The sequence below is a fragment of the Culex quinquefasciatus genome, chromosome 1 (genome assembly GCF_015732765.1).
Source record: "Culex quinquefasciatus strain JHB chromosome 1, VPISU_Cqui_1.0_pri_paternal, whole genome shotgun sequence".
NCBI lineage: Eukaryota > Metazoa > Arthropoda > Insecta > Diptera > Culicidae > Culex > Culex quinquefasciatus.
Window position 1 is genome coordinate 38,643,863 of NC_051861.1, and position 18,348 is coordinate 38,662,210.

Genomic DNA, 18,348 nt, shown 5'->3' on the forward strand with positions numbered 1-18,348 from the left:
CTTAGTCTTTCTCTCTCGCGTAACCTGTTCCAGTGATCTAGACGGTGCACGGGTCGGTGTAATTGAAAAATATGCCAGTAATGACCTAGGGTAATAGTTTCAAGATGACGGGGTTGACTTCCCACCGGATCGGGTCGAAAATGATAGGTTCGGCGGAGGGTCGGTATTAACCTTTGCGGGTTCAGCCCATGCAGCAAACTGGAGTTGAACTCAATAAATTGGGAGGTTCGTTTGAACGTGTACTTGATTATGTGGCAGGAAAACGATAACTGTTGAAGGATGCAGAACACATGCAACAAAGTAAGTTTAAACGGGTTAAACTCAAAAAATGGGCACGTTTTCATTAGTGTGTCAGTTTGACGATAAACTTACAATTAAACGATAAATGCAGCTAAAAGCTCATGTCAAGGGTTAGTGAAGATCGCCATCGTTGCACAAACTTGCAAGACACTTGCAACTTGCCTTGAGGCCAGATTTTCGCCAACTCGCTTCATTCATAAAGCTCGTCCGAGTTGACCCAGTAAACTCATCGTGACGAGAGGAGGGCTCACGATCAATATGGTTTGTTGGGCCGAGTTTTAGTCTAAATTTTGCGCAACTTAAGCGCGATGACTATTCATGAACGGTTAGGCACCAACATGGTTTCTTATACCTTGCCCAACCGTCATGACCAAGAGACACAGATTGAAATCAATCTCCCCAAAGATCAACCAAATTTCATCTCGCCGCCCAGTATGTCAATGACCAACCTGCTTTTTATTACACCTTTCGGTTACTAACTCGGCTTTGGCGATCGGAGTCGGTTTAAAATCAGGTTTGACAACTTTTCTCATCTGCCGCGTAGCGGCCTAGTCGTGAACACTATATTTCGTCGAAATTAGTAGACAACACGTGCGAGTTGGGGAACGATCGGGCTCCTTGAGATCCGGCCAAAGTTTAGGCACAATTCGAACGGTTCCAAAACTAGCTTGGAGGTTTTTTTGCTGTTTTGTTCGTTGACCGGTCGGTTACGCAACTCGCGCGTGATTGATATCTCGAGCGCTTGTTTCTCAAATGGGGCCGGCTTTCCATTCAAAGTTTGCTTCTTTGCGGAGATTTACATCTAATTTGACCAAAACTTGTCGCAATAAAGTTCAATATTGTTTGTTAAATTATTCAAATGAGTGATTTTCTGAGTGTAATTCACTCAAATCTGACATTTGTCTCACTTACTCATTTTTGGGTAAGCTTGTTATAACAAAGAATGATTCTTGGAATGATTAATTTGAAATTCATAGTTTGTTAAGGTTTTCGAACATTTAATGTTTTTAGATTTAACATGCACAAGTGCAAACTTTACTGCAAAGTATATTCAAATCACAGGATTTGGTTAGCTAGTCGTTTTGATTGTGTTATTTTGTTTAAACGTGTACAAGTGACAGCTTATGGCGTGGCAGATTTGCTGTTTCAAATTAAATTCTGAATGAAATCTTTCAAATCTGACAGCTGCTACATTTTTTTCATTTTTTTTTTCCTGCAATTAAAGTACCTCTTGAAAATATTTTTAAAAAAGCAGCGTGTAGAAGTGACAGCACCACGACTTGATTTTAACAGTGTTGCCAGTAGTGCTAAATGATGTTGAATCAAACTAATCTAATCTAATCAAGTTAAAATATAAAAAAAATCACACAGCTGTCACATTTTGCAATGTTACGATCAAAATCATCGTGACTAGCTCAAAATCGCAAAGCCGTATCAAATTTCTTTTATTTTCGGAATTCTTTAAGAATAAGGCTTTCTAGTCAGAAATTTACCAACACATTCAAAGTATGTTTACATGACAGCTGGACGTTTGTTTGCATCAGGTTTCCTATCTCTTTCTAGCAAATTTTTTTGTCAAGCAACTTCTAGCTGGTTTATTTGACTGATTGCCCGATATGTCAGCCAACATACTTCGCAGGGCTGTGACAGCTACAGCTCGATCATTGTTTGCATCAGGACACTGTGACGAGGAGTTCGTCATTTTTGAGTTAAATTATATTTTTTTCACTGGGCCTAGAAAGCCTTATAAAAACAAGTCTACATAAGGCTTTCTAGGCCCAGTGAAAAAAATATAATTTAACTCAAAAATGACGAACTCCTCGTCACAGTGTCCTGATGCAAACAATGATCGAGCTGTAGCTGTCACAGCCCTGCGAAGTATGTTGGCTGACATATCGGGCAGTCAGTCAAAAAAACTAGCTAGAAGTCACCTGACAAAAAAACTTTTGCTAGAAAGAGATAGGAAACCTGATGCAAACAAACGTCCAGCTGTCATGTAAACATACTTTGAATGTGTTGGTAAATTTCTGACTAGAAAGCCTTATTAGAAACAAGCATCTTCGGCTCATTTACTTTGTTCTGCTTGACTTTTTCTCGTAAAACTAACGCCCATAAAACAATTACCGAACCACTCATTCAAGATTAACAGCTGATCGCGTGGTTGCTACTTTGTACTTCTAGCGAAGCCATAAAAACCAGGCTGAGCCATTCCTCACATTACCGGTTGAACGTTTACTTTTCGGTGAGGTGGAATATTGCTGTGTTAATTGACACAGTAAATAAAGAGAGTGCAGTGTAATGTGGGCTAAAAGTTGAAAATATGCTAAGAAGAAATATGCTAAGATCACATTTTTGTCAATTTTACAATAGGGCTTTCTAGACCCAGCGAAAAAAAAATTAAACCCAAAAATGACGAACTCCCGGCAGCCATGTAAACATAATTTGGTAAATTTCTGACTAGAAAGCCTTATGGAAATTGATATTTCATGCACATTACGAAAAAAAAAGATTGAAAATGTTTCTGAGAACACCACAAATTGTAAAAAAGATAAATATTTCAGCACACATTGAACTTCCGGTTGAGATTTTCGTCGGTACTTTTGTTGTTATTTAAACAAGCTGGCGCTCGATTTAGGCGAGTATGCACAGTCAAAACGCGAGCAATGTCAAGGTGTGAAACGACCTTAAACCCGACTGAGGGTGTCAAACTTTGGCAGTGGGGTGACGAAATCTCGGACGATACCCCTAAAATTGCGGAATAACCGGACGTTTTAGCAAAGCAAATGTCATTGCCTTTTAGCACCACTAAAAATATAAAAAATGCAACTCTCCAGCATTACCACAAAAAGACAACATAATCATGAAATGTCATAAAATAAGAATAAACTGAAATTTTACCACTTAAAATTTGTCTCTTTTGTTGAACGTGTAACTCCCAGTAATAAAAACAACATTTTTGACAGCTGGGCGTCGAGTAGACTTTTGCTGGAATTCGGCACTCAACCCAAAACAAAAATGTGCAGACAATTATGATAAAAGATTACATGATCTCTACCGGTTAATTACCTTTCAACAGCCAAATCCCTTCTGGGAAACCGGTTGGGATTGGCCACCGCAAAACGGCCCACTTCTCGGCCCGGTGAAAGAAGCTGCCCACCTTGAGCGACACACGGCTTGCTCAGCTGAGTGCGTAACCAGAGTAACGTAAACAAATCTTCAACCTTGACGAGCGAATCCAACGTCTTTCGGCACTCTAAACCAAATATTTTGACAGCTCAAGAGTGTGCCCAATCAAATGGGTTTCAAGACCCCAAGTTTTCCCCCAATAAAATCAACAATCGCTTAACAACCGTGGCGTTTAACTTTATGTTGGCCAATAAACAACAGAATCCGTTTGTTTTGCCATTGAGGCAAGTGATCCAACTCGCTAGTTTCGATTAATCTCCACTGGCCGCAGTCAATCCAGACGATTCGGTGACTTTTGGTCGGTGACGATCTAGATTGAAGCGAAACAATTAGCACCCGGCGGTAAATTTCACCGGAACCCGCTAACTGTCAGCGCAAACCGATCGGACCCGGTCGGTGGCCGGATGAATGCCGTGCCGGTTTCGAGGTTGTTTTGAATTGGTCTTGATTTCCTCATGTTTCTGATCCTGGCAACACTGGAAGCTGTCAGAGTTGTGCACGTTTATGATAAAATAAATAAATTTGCCGTGACAAACAACAACAATCCTGCTGTTATAAATACACTGTTAATGTCAGTTTTATCAGTGTTTATCAACAAACCAAAAGAAATGCAGCAAAAACTGTCACCGCCATTAAAACTGTTTGCGGAAGTGCCCGGTTAAGCGGGTTTAATCAATACCCCATTAAAATTGATTAGCTCCAAAACAAAAACTAAACACTTGACCAACAGCCCCTCCAGCAATGTCACCGGGCGCGATGTTATTTGTGATAAGCGTGCAGGTTTTCTAATGGCTTAGAATTTATGCATTTCGCGAGCCTGTTGGCGATTTTTACGAGCTTTTGTCTTTCAAAAATTACGTGGTAATATTTTCTTAAATTGAATACCACAGAGAGATTGATGGCAAATTTTCAAGAAATCAAGCTTTATTTTGACGTTGAGAGCAAATTTACTGCGCTTCATTCAAGCAAAAGCTGGTTTAACGACCATTTAGCACGGTTGTCGTCTGGCAACCATCAAATCTGCTACAATAAATCTACCGATAGTCATCAGAAACGACCCATCGTTTCGCGCCAAAACATAACCTCAAAGGCAGGTAAACTTCTTGAACTTGTTCTACTTAACAGTTGCAATTTTCAAACGACAATTGAGGGCGCGCGCGTCCTTCAAGGACCAGTGCTGCCAGACTGCGGGATTCCGCCTCAGAACCGGTGGCACGTGGCCATAAACAAGCCGGTTGGCGGCGTTTGATGAGCATGTTGATGAGAGCGACCCAACCGAAATGGGACCGGATTTCTGCCCGGTGGCATATCGGACGTCGGTGGCAGGCAGATCACGTCCGATTGTTTGGCGTTTTGCTTGCTTTGGCAGGTCTGGTTCGCTGGGTGGTATTTGGAGGATTGCTTGCCGAAGAATTTGCGGAACGCTTGTTGATTGAATTATGGGAAATATTCTTAAAATAGTTTTTTTTAGGAGGTTTGAATCAAGGTGCTGTGTCCTATCCCTCGCCTAAACCAGACCAAAATCCATGATAAAGCTGTCAGACCAAATCTGTCAGACCAAGGGAGCGTTCTTTTATTACGTAACGCGAAAAATCGGACTTTAGACCCTCCCACCCCCTCGTAACAAAATTTCCATACAAATTTTAAAAATTTTGTATGGAGCGTAACACGGCCTCCGACCCCCTACTGCGTTACGTAATAAAAGAACGCTCCCCAAGACTGTCAGACCAAGACTGTCAGACCAAAGAGCAAAAAGTAAACAATCTTGGTCTTCGACGTAGGTGCACACAAATCAAGAAAAGAAAATTTGAAAAAGAATTTTAATTTTCCAATTCAATTACTGGCTTTGGGCTGCAAAATTTAATGTACGCAAGAAAATGTTAAAACAGAGCGGCGTCCTGTACACCGACAATTAACCTTCCTACGGTATTGGGGTCCTTTTCGGCCTTTTTGAAAATTTAATTTGCCATAACATTTGCTATATACATGCTAAAGCCTTGAAATTTTCTGACATTAAATTTATAGTATAAATACACATTTCACAAAACAAACAAACCTTGGACGACCCCTAGGGGAGCGTCCATAAAAAAAGTTACTTTAAAGGTATTGGGGTCCTTTTCGACCCCAAACTTTAAAAAATCATCAAAAATCCAGTTTTTGACCGATTCCGGTTCTTTTGGTCACAAACGAAAGCTTAGAACGTCCCCTTTCCGAAACCGACCTGGAAAACCGGATTTGGTCACTGTGGCCACCGGGAATCGGCTACAACCGAAAAAGGACCTTTTTGAGACACCAACTTTGACGACCTGTATCTCCGGCAAATTTCCACCAATCAGGATGCTCCGGGTTGCATTCGACAGGTATTTACCTGTACTTTGACCACAAATATTAATATCAGGGCCAGGTGACCTACCGGTTCCGGAAATCCGGAACATCCGAAAAGTTCATGTTTTACTGTTTTTCACATATATGTGATACCAATACTCTCATGGTAGTTGAAATTGATCCATAAAACTTACTTAAAACACAATACACGATTGCCAGAACCACTCTGGAGTGTTAGTGGCCACTTCCGGGTAACCTGGAACCGGTTCCCGGGTACCCGATGAACGGCCAACTTGACTTTTTTGGTGAAAACCTATCATGTTGCACATCAAACTCCATGAAATTGAAAGATATGTCCATATTTGGTAATGCCGTTGTTCGCTGAGCCATCCTGGCCAATCTGGAACCGGTTACCGGTGGCCCCTTGGGGACACTTCCGGAATATGAGAGAAACCCTATCATCCGACATATCAAACTTCATGGAATTGAAAGAAATGTCAATTTACGGTCATGCCGTTGTTCGCTGACCCATTCTGGCCAATCTGGAACCGGTTACCGGTGGCCCCTTGGGAACACTTCCGGAATATGAGAGAAACCCTATCATCCGACATATCAAACTTCATGAAATTGAAAGATATGTCAATTTACGGTCATGCCGTTGTTCGCTGACCCATTCTAGCCAATCTGGAACCGGTTACCGGTGGCCCCTTGGGGACACTTCCGGAATATGAGAGAAACCCTATCATCCGACATATCAAACTTCATAAAATTGAAAGATATGTCAATTTACGGTCATGCTGTTGTTCGCTGACCCATTCTGGCCAATCTGGAACCGGTTACCGGTGGCCCCTTGGGGACACTTCCGGAATATGAGAGAAACCCTATCATCCGACATATCAAACTTCATGAAATTGAAAGATATATCAATCTACGGTCATGCCGTTGTTCGCTGACCCATTCTGGTCAAACTGGAACCGGTTACCAGTGGCCCCTTGGGGACATTTCCGGAAAATGAGAGAAACCCTATCATACGACATATCAAACTTCATGAAATTGAAAGATTTGTCAATTTACGGTCATGCCGTTGTTCGCTGACACATCCTGGCCAATCTGGAGCCGGTTACCGGTGGCCCCTTGGGGACATTTCCGGAAAATGAGAGAAACCCTATCATACGACATATCAAACTTCATGAAATTGAAAGATTTGTCAATTTACGGTCATGCCGTTGTTCGCTGACCCATTCTGGCCAATCTGGAACCGGTTACCGGTGGCCCATTGGGGACATTTCCGGAAAATAAGAGAAACCCTATCATCCGACATATCAAACTTCATAAAATTGAAAGATATGTCAATTTACGGTCATGCCGTTGTTCGCTGACCCATTCTGGCCAATCTGGAGCCGGTTACCGGTGGCCCCTTGGGGACACTTCCGGAATATGAAAGAAACCCTATCATCCGACATATCAAACTTCATGAAATTGAAAGATATATCAATCTACGGTCATGCTGTTGTTCGCTGACCCATTCTGGCCAATCTGGAACCGGTTACCGGTGGCCCCTTGGGGACACTTCCGGAATATGAGAGAAACCCTATCATCCGACATATCAAACTTCATCAAATTGAAAGATATGTCAATTTACGGTCATGCTGTTGTTCGCTGACCCATTCTGGCCAATCTGGAACCGGTTACCGGTGGCCCCTTGGGGACACTTCCGGAATATGAGAGAAACCCTATCATCCGACATATCAAACTTCATGAAATTGAAAGATATGTCAATTTACGGTCATGCTGTTGTTCGCTGACCCATTCTGGCCAATCTGGAACCGGTTACCGGTGGCCTCTTGGGGACACTTCCGGAATATGAGAGAAACCCTATCATCCGACATATCAAACTTCATAAAATTGAAAGATATGTCAATTTACGGTCATGCTGTTGTTCGCTGACCCATTCTGGCCAATCTGGAACCGGTTACCGGTGGCCCCTTAGGGACACTCTCGGAATATGAGAGAAACCCTATCATCCGACATATCAAACTTCATGAAATTGAAAGATATATCAATCTACGGTCATGCCGTTGTTCGCTGACCCATTCTGGTCAAACTGGAACCGGTTACCAGTGGCCTCTTAGTGACACTCTCGGAATATGAGAGAAACCCTATCATCCGACATATCAAACTTTATGAAATTGATAGATATGTCAAGTTACGGTCATGCCATTCTTTGCTTATGCATTCTGGCAATTCTGGAACAGGTTTCCGGTGGCCCCTTGGGGACACTCCCGGAATATGAGAGAAACCCTATTATCCGACGAATCAAACTTCATGAAATTCATGGATATGTCAACCAAAGGACCTCGGGGCCTCGTGGCGCGGTGGTTAGCGGCTTCGGCTGCCGATCCCTAAGTTGCTATGAGGCGCGGGTTCGATTCCCGCCTTATCCTCCTGGCCTTCTATCGGATGGGGAAGTAAAATGTCGGTCCATTTGCGTAAAAGAGGTTTTGGGTGACTCACCACACATAACCTTCGGACGCCTAGAAATGAGCAGAAACTTGCAACAGAGCCCACAAAAGACCCGGGGGTCGTTAAAGTGGATTGCTTTGCTTTTTTTCAACCAAAGGTCAGCGAACAATTGCATGACCGTAGATTGACGTAGTTTTCAATTTCATGAAGTTTGATATGTCTGATGGTAGGGTAACTTTCATATTCCAGAAGTGTCCCCAAGGGGCAACTGGTAACCGGTTCCAAATTGGCCAGGATGTGTCAGCAAACAACAGCATGGCCGTAGATTGACATATCTTTCAATTTCATGATTTTTGATAGGTTTTTTCTCATATTCCGGAAGTGTCCATAAGGGGCCACAGGTAACCGGTTCCATGATGGCCAGAATGGGTTAGCGAACAACGGCATGACCGTAAATTGACATATCTTTCAATTTCATGAAGTTTGATATGTCGGATGATGGGTTTCTCTCATATTCCGAGAGTGTCCCCAAGGGGCAAAGGGCCACCGGTAACCGGTTCCAAATTGGCCAGGATAAGTCAGCAAACAACAGCATGAGCGTAGATTGACATATCTTTCAATTTCATGAAGTTTGATATGTCGGATGATAGGGTTTCTCTCATATTCCGGAAGTGTCCCCAAGGGGCCACCGGTAACCGGCTCCAGATTGGCCAGAATGGGTCAGCGAACAACGGCATGACCGTAAATTGACATATCTTTCAATTTTATGAAGTTTGATATGTCGGATGATAGGGTTTCTCTTATTTTCCGGAAATGTCCCCAATGGGCCACCGGTAACCGGCTCCAGATTGGCCAGAATGGGTCAGCGAACAACGGCATGATCGTAAATTGACATATCTTTCAATTTCATGAAGTTTGATTTGTCGTATGATAGGGTTTCTCTCATTTTCCGGAAATGTCCCCAAGGGGCCACCGGTAACCGGCTCCAGATTGGCCAGGATGTGTCAGCGAACAACGGCATGACCGTAAATTGACATATCTTTCAATTTCATGAAGTTTGATATGTCGGATGATAGGGTTTCTCTCATATTCCGGAAGTGTCCCCAAGGGGCCACCGGTAACCGGTTCCAGATTGGCCAGGATGGCTCAGCGAACAACGGCATTACCAAATATGGACATATCTTTCAATTTCATGGAGTTTGATGTGCAACATGATAGGTTTTCACCAAAAAAGTCAAGTTGGCCGTTCATCGGGTACCCGGGAACCGGTTCCAGGTTACCCGGAAGTGGCCACTAACACTCCAGAGTGGTTCTGGCAATCGTGTATTGTGTTTTAAGTAAGTTTTATGGATCAATTTCAACTATCATGAGAGTATTGGTATCACATATATGTGAAAAACAGGAACACATGAACTTTTCGGTTGTTCCGGATTTCCGGAACCGGTAGGTCACCTGGCCCTGATATTAATATTTGTGGTCAAAGTACAGGTAAATACCTGTCGAATGCAACCCGGAGCATCCTGATTGGTTGAAATTTGCCGGAGATACAGGTCGTCAAAGTTGGTGTCTCAAAAAGGTCCTTTTTCGGTTGTAGCCGATTCCCGGTGGCCACAGTGACCAAATCCGGTTTTCCAGGTCGGTTTCGGAAAGGGGACGTTCTAAGCTTTCGTTTGTGACCAAAAGAACCGGAATCGGTCAAAAACTGGATTTTTGACGATTTTTTAAAGTTTGGGGTCGAAAAAGACCCCAACACCTTATGTGTGATTTTTTTTTTAATACCAAGGGAAGGTTAAATAAGCAGTTAGACGCTTTATTCTTTCACTTTAATTTTTGATCGCGTTTTCGGTTTACACCTTAACCATCTTGAAATTATTTATGCGGATTTGTGATTCCTCTTGTTCAATCATTCCCTTGGGTTTGAATCGTGAAAGAATTGAATAAGAGTAAAAAATAATGCATCAATTTGACGGATAGCTACACGCTCATCTGATAAACCTCATTTTAAGGTTATTCTCACTCAGGTTTTGTCAAATGAATCATTGATGAACTGTAATTTGAATGTTTTCAAATTTAATAAACTTACACATAATCAAATTTTAGTAAAACTACGGAAAACATAGAAATATGTGACAAAACAAAGTAAATTAATTTTGTAAGGCTTCTTTTCTGTTTGCGTTGAATAAGGATCATACATCAATTAACTTTGAATCAGCGTGCAAGTGACATCCAAAATCAAACAGATCCTACACTCAAAGTAAAAAGTATCCTTTTTTCAAGTTCACCCATCGTCACCCTTTAAAAGGGTATCGAAAATGTACTGAATTTGACATACCCTTTTAAAAGGGTGACGCCGGGTGAACTTTAAAAAGGATAGAAAGTATCCTTTTTGAGGATTGAAAGTACCCTTTTGAGGGATACTTCTGACTTTGAGTGTAGCAAACACAAGCTTACACAGAAATGAACTTTGAGGCAAATGAACTAACCGAGGTGAGTTGACGTTTTAATTTTAAAATCAACCTTGATTTAATCTAAACAATCGTTTCACTGATGACAGAGTACTTTTGTAGTGAAAAATGATCCCAATGTATCATGCCTTCTCTTGAAGGTCCCAAAGCGTACACTCTTAACAATTTCGTACAGGTTTTTTTCTGCATCAAAATATTGCCCGCGGGTTAGGTTTTTTCCCCCAGACATCATTCAGTTTTATGACCGTCCAAATTTATTTAGCCTAAACTGAATCGATGAATCGAACGCTGCAAATGCAGCAAATTTGCCTGGCGTCGTCATGTGAAGGGGCTTCAAACTTGTTTTCCGACAATTGTGGGCACATTTTCGACACATTTCGACACCTTTTGTCACCCTTTATGACGAGTGGACTGCCACAGTTCACAAGTCAGTCTGATTCAGCTTCTTTTTGTGTCTGGTCAAGCGTGTTTTTTTATGGCAAATCATAATAATTTTCGCTTATTGAACGATTTTCAATAGAAAGTGGAACGCGACTGGAGCATTCCAACACCATGGCCATCATTTGGCTTGGCACACACCCCTGAGGGCGCACAACTATGCGCGCGCGTCAACAAAACCCGCAGATTAGATTACCCAAGCCCATCGAACATCTCGGTTTATTGGGGCTCGGGGCTTGATTCGTCGCAAACTGCAAACGGTTAGAAACCAAACGTCAACGTGTGACGCAAGCTGCCATAATGGCGACGATGCTATAAAATTTAACGTTGCTCAGAGACGCGATGGCACGGCAGGTAACTTTCTAATTAGCGTGCAGCGTTTTGGATCGGTGATCGATTCTGAATATTGACGAATTTACACTTTTCGCTTGACGTTTTTCGGAGAGTCACGATTTACTAATTTAAACGGTAATTTAAAGTCAAAAAATAACACTTGAAATTAATTTTCATAGATCAGTGCTTGAAAAACTACTCAAAATAGAACTGTCACTCCAACAATAAGGCTTTCTAGTCAGAAATTTACCAACACATTCAAAGTATGTTTACATGACAGCTGGACGTTTGTTTGCATCAGGTTTCCTATCTCTTTCTAGCTAAAATTTTTTGTCAGGCGACTTCTAGCTGGTCTTTTTGATTGACTGCCCGATATGTCAGCCAACATACTTCGCAGGGCTGTGACAGCAACAGCTCGATCATTGTTTGCATCAGGACACTGTGACGAGGAGTTCGTCATTTTTGAGTTAAATTATATATTTTTCACTGGGCCTAGAAAGCCTTATGAACAATGAGAACCAAAACAGTTGTAAACACTCGTTAGCATTTACCTGATTTACAAGCCACTACACTCAACCCCCGGTGATTGGTAACTTTTTCGCTTAAAACTGTTTTAGTTTGTACCCCGTTGGTTGGTCAAAGTCAAACTTAAAAGTGTCAAACTGTCACTTTTTACACGGCGCTCACGCACACTATCACACTAAACTCCGTGTAAAAGGGGTGTCAAACTAAAAAGTGACCCCGTTCGTTTGACAACAGTTGGTGTCAAACCATCGACTAACAAAATCGACTAACCTACACCTTGGCTGTCAAAATTTCACAACACCGTCCATCAATATCGGATCGCAGAATCGAAACCCATCGCGCGCAATTGGCAAATCGCGGTGCGTCCTTCGGGGCACCAAAATGTCGCAAACACTTCTTCATCTCCGATGATGCCATTTGTTGACACAGTTAGGACTGGCTCAACGATCCCCTCTCCGAATGTATCTTGGAAGCAAGAGACCCCATCAAAAGCAGAAAACGGAAAAAGCTCAACGGGTCACACGCTTTTTTTTTTTCTTTGAAAAAAGAAACAGTGGTGTGACCTTGGATTATCTAATTCGGACTGGGCAGACAGTCGGATAGATGACGGGCCCGACCAGACAGACACGAGCCAAAGATTTCCAATGCTGGCGACCCGTCCAAAAGTAGAGCAGGGTCCAGCCCCCAGATGCATTCGGGTTTTGTGTGTTTTCTTGTTTAATTTTAATGTTTACGTTTCGGACACATTTTCGACCAACATGAATGACCAGTCGGTTGACCCAATTGGTTTTCCGAGGTGCCTAATTTTAACATGACAGTGACATGACTGCAGTGTTCAACTTTATCGCCTGAACACGTCGACGGAACAAAGTTTGGCAACAATGCGCATCCAAGATATCCAAGCAGTTGCTTGTTTTCAATTGTTTGTGTATACTAGGGTGCCCAGAATATGAAAAAAATAAAAAAAAATGTATGGGAAACCCAACTTTCTTACGCTTTGGTCTGCACAGTGCGCTACTTCCATCCAAATATTCCCAAATGTGAGATTCTCATTGAAAATTTAAAGCTCTACAACTTTGTACAACATACCCAAAACTTGATCCCGAAAAGTTATCAGCGGGTTGAAAAAGTGGGCCATTTTTTTCTGGGCACACTAGTGTACACACGCCTCGTTAAACGGTTTCCTGTCCGATAAGCAACAATCGATTTGGTTCAGCTTAAAACAGCACATTTCGATCGAAGAGGGCTTTGCGCTGGGCAAAACAAACGTGAGTATTCTGTACGCGAAACCAGAACGCTTAGCTCAGGTGTTTTCAAGTTGATGTGTTTTTCAACAGCGTCAGGCCGTTTGTCGCCTACTGTGCTTCTTGTCGGAACGATTAAACGTGTTGAAAGTGGGTGCAATAAGGAAAGTTAATATCATTTTTCTTAGAATGATCAGTTTTCCTGTTTTTTTTTACTGCACAGCTTCCTAAGCAATTATATTAGACAATTCTACTTGTTTTAACGTTTTTTTTCGTTTTTTTTACTTAATCCACCTTTAGGTGGCTGGTGCCTTCCTCACATTCATAAAGTCAATACATTCAGTAAAAATAGCAACATTCCCTTAACATGTTTAACAATTCAATTTTATTACTGATTTCTTTTGATAGGGTTCGCAGACCTTCAATTTTTCTGGCTCATCGGCAAGGTCTGATTAAAAAAACCTATCCAACGAAAGTTCACATGGAAGACAATATTTTTATCACAATATCTCAGATCCTGCCTCCAGAAAGTATATAAATAACACTTAAGTGCCAATAACTTTTGATAGGGTTGTCAGATCCTTGATGTTTTAGGCTCATTTGAAAGGTCTTTCAATTATCTAACTAACGATGGGTCGCATGATGGATCCGGACATCATTTTTACTGAAATATCTGAGATCCGGCCTCCAAAAAGTGTATAAATAACACTTAAGTGCTAATAACTTTTGAAAGGGTTGTCAGATCTTCAACGTTTTCGGCTCATTGGAAAGGTCTTTTTCATACCTTTCTGAAAATGTGTAACATGATAGGGTTTCTTGCAAAAACCACCCTTTTTACAATCTTCCGGACATACGCCAAAATCGTTTTTTAGCATAACCTTTGGAAGTACTTAACTAAACCTGCTGATTTTAAATAGAGACCTATGGGACCCCAAGACGGATCGAATGAGACTAATACGGTCAAAATCCGTTCATCCAGTCCGGAGATAATCGAGTGACAATTTTTTTGTCCACCCACCTACACACATCCACACAGACATTTGCTCAGAACATGATTCTGAGTCGATAGGTATACGTGAAGGTGGGTCTACGAGGTCAAATTAAGAAGTTCATTTTTCGAGTGATTTTTTTAGCCTTTCCTCAGTAAGGTGAGGAAGGCAAAACAATTGAGGGATGACAATTTCATTGAGAATTGTTAAAATTGCAATTGCAAGAATTTCTTATAGAATTCAAAATCAACAAAGCAAAGAATATGAAATGTAATAGGTAGCTAAAGATAAGTTTATGGTTTCCAAATTGCAAACTGTTTACAAAGAAATCGTGAGAAATATAGAAATGTTTTTGTTAAATGTTATTCTGAATTGTGCTATTTAAAACAATGTTAAGTGTATTTTTATAACATAAAAATACCTTTTAAACTTTTATTGTCTTAAGAACATTGGAATTTATCCTTAAAAACTAAAATGTGAAAGCTCGAAAAAAGTGTTGTTTTCATTATTTAAAATTAATTTTAAATTTAAAATTGTTTTCATAAAAACTAAAAATGGTTGTTCGTATGAACAAAAACACTTTCTTTTAAAATGAAGAAAATTTTGTGTATCAATTTAAGTTCAATAAACATCGAAACTTCTTTTGCATAAAAAAATAAATAAATAAATGATTAAAAATTCATTCAAAACTAAAAATACTTTTTAGAATACTGCACATTCTCATGAGTTTCCTAAGTTATATTTCCACATTTTTTGTTTCTAAACAGACTATAAAACGCGATATAAATTTAATAAGCAAAACTGCTTAAAAATGCTTACTGAAACAAAATATTTTAAATTTAACTTAACAAAAAAATGGCTTCACAAAAACTTCATTTTGTTAGCTGATTTTAAAATCAATCTAAAGAATTCCATTTAATTATTGATAAATTTGTGCTAAAAAATGCTTTAAAAAATTATAAAAAATTAGTACTAACAGTTTATATAAATTTGTTTTGAAAAAAATTGCACATACAGTATGTAAAAAAAGTATTTACACCCCTTGGGCACTATGCACATTTTGTGATGAAACATGTAAACAATTAAAATTTTGACAGAAACCTAGTACTATATTTTGTTCAGAAACTCATGCCGAACATTTTGCTACAAAAAGCTCATGAAAAGAAGATTTCTATAAAAAGTTATATAACAAATACTATTACAAAAATAAAAAAGGTGCAAAAAAAGTTTGTACACCTTTCGAAAAATTAACATTAATAATGTTAATTGTTAACAAACCACCATAAATTCAGCCTCCCAACTTGAAATAGGCATCCTTGACTAATTGAAAAAATAATTTGGATTGAATATAAAGTTTACTAATTACTTAGTATAAAAGTTTATCTAACTCTGGAAATTCTATTTAAAACTTATCTAAACTTAATTTTGCAAACTTCCAATTTAACTAAATGTCAATATATTACCATAGAAACGATAAATAACCATTTTGGAGTGGGTATAACACCGTTTTGGGGGTATAAGTATCGATAGAATAGATTTTTCGTTGGAATTTCGTACCAACCCGGAATTACGTCGTCGGAAAATCCGCCGGCATCCGAACCGGTCCACAATTCACAAGTCAACCTATGTGGAATCGGAAAGGGCATAAAATTTCCGATCTTTTGATTCCCATACATCTAGGTTTAGGATAAAACATACTTTTAATAACTTTTTTTTATTATATAAAACTTTTTTGCCATTAATTTACTGATTATTTTTTTCGACATTATTTGTTGCTTTGCTAAATGAAAAAAAGTTCAAATCAAATGATTGCAGTGTATATCTAGAGTTATTTTAAAGATCCTATAGGCTATTGTGTTTCATATGTTTATAGGACCTAATAAAAAAAAGTCTAGTTATCTTACGGAAAATGATGAACAAACATCAAAAATCAGAAAAAAAAGTATATTTTTTATATAAAAGGTTTCTTTTATTTTATAAATTTTAAATAAAAGCATTTTTATTCCTTTTCAAGTTTTATTCAAAAAAAAAACTAAACAGCTAATGATTTCCAAAACTAGACGTTATTAAAAAAAAGTGCAATTGGTTGCAAACTACTAAAAATACTTTAAAAAAAAAAACTATTTTTTCCATTTACAACTAAATGAAGCACCTTATTTTTTTATTTTCTAATCAGTAACCTAGTACTGTCCGTTTCTCTCGAAAAATGTGCCGCAAACATTGTTGCCAGCGATTTTCTGCACTTTTGGTGCAATAAATAACATACCCGGCAACAACGCCGTGCGATTCGAAGAAGAAGATCAACGAAAACAAAACGCGCGGCATGGGATTTGACAGCGCGCATTTGCCACAAGTGCGGCGCGTCGTTTCGAGGCTGATTTGCCGCTTGTCTTTTTCGGGAATACGCGCAATAACATTATAAAACCTATAGTAAGCCATAAAAGCCTATTTAGGCCGTATGAGGGGTTTCAGAACTATGATAAAACCTGTAAGTTTAAAAATGTTACTAGGAGATCCTCACCACAGATTAGTAACACAGTAACACAACTGTAAAGAATTTTGCGAAACTTTTTTGTTTACAATTGTTGAAAATTATTCTTGAAGGTGAAATTTAGTTTTTTTTAGGTTAGTAAAAACTAAATTTAAAGTATAATTTTCAAAACCTCGAAAGAAAAACATCACAAAATGCAATGAAGAATCTATTAATATTAAAAAAAAAAACATTGAAACATTATGTTTCACGTCTTTTCCGATCTGTGGGCCCGCAATACAAAGCCCTTTGTAATTAATGAATGCAAATTATTACCGTTTACATTGTATTCTAAATAGTTTAATTGATCGTACAAGTTTTTCCTGTTAAAATTTTTAATTTTTATCAATAGTTTTTTTTCCCTCCTGAATATTTTTCCAAACGTTGATTTTTTTTCTTAATTTTCAAAATGTTACTTGAATCTTGTTAAATTTACAGAGATTGAATACGAAACAATAAGAAAACATATCTGTTGCAGACAAATGTTACAGCTTAAAAAACTAAATTTAAATGATCTGATAGTCAATAAACTTTGTCACTTAGTCACTAAAATTTGCACTCATTAAACAGATGAATCTCTTTTTTTCGTTTTTATCCACCTCAAAACTCACCTGTTTAATCAACTTTGCGCTACTCGCGATATCGTGCGTCCTTGAAGCTTCCCAAAAGTTGCTTGGCTCTGTTACGACAGCGTGGTCTCGCGGTGACGGTGCAAACAAAATTAATCCACAAATCTGCTTTTGGAATTTTTAATTCTCACCAACAGCTCGAAGTTTTTCGTCCGCGAAAAGTCCCTTCACTTTTCACTTGCTCTCTTTCTTTTGGTTTTTTTATCACGATTTTAAATTACCAGAAACGATCACACAATTGCTATCCTTGCATTTGGCGTAAGTTTTTCCTCTGATTTACGTGTATATTTGTGTAACACAAAACTTCTGACTTTCAATCCTGCGAAGTGTCCTTTTTCGAAAGCTTTCACTTCGATTCACAGCACTTTTTGTGTTTTATTTTCACTTTTCACCACAAAAGAGTCTCGCACGATCACGATCACAACTGCACACACTCATAGGGATTCGGTTTCACGAACATCAAAATTATGAAATTAAAGCTCCCAACGCCGATGGGGGAAAAATCGAAACAGAACGCCCTCAGCTTGAGCCACTTGAGCCACGGCCGAAAGATAAACGAGAAGTGATTTTGGGCCCCGTGTCGCACCAAAGTTTTATACTGCGCAACGTGCCGTGAAGTCGCGCGACTCGCGATCAGCGTGTTGCGCGACATCCGAAGGCGATCGCGATCTTGCGTTGGGCGTCGCGACGCGTGGAAAATTGGCGTCGTAGCAAAACAAAGCGAAACTAACCGGCGACTTGGATGAGCGCGAAACGAACGCGTGGTGAAAATTGAGACATTTATTAATTGGTTTAAAGATCTATAGAGTAATGAAATAAGAGTGGGTGCGTTCAAGCTTGTGATTTTCGATTAAAAATCAATAAGAATTTTAAATTGACTGTCGTGCAACAAACGGCACATATAAAGATCGTGAAGTTGGC

General features: G+C 39.5%; 1 protein-coding gene across 2 annotated transcripts in view; it reads right to left on the reverse strand.

Moving 5' to 3' along the window:
* Positions 1 to 17,982, reverse strand: part of LOC6047062 (elongation of very long chain fatty acids protein) — a 38,728-nt gene extending 20,746 nt beyond the window's left edge. For both annotated transcript variants that reach the window (XM_038266816.1, XM_038266815.1), the window contains exon 1: positions 17,410 to 17,982. The gene's annotated coding sequence lies outside the window, so the exon portion shown is untranslated. The remainder of the gene's footprint in view (positions 1 to 17,409) is intronic.
* Positions 17,983 to 18,348: the final 366 nt, after the last annotated feature.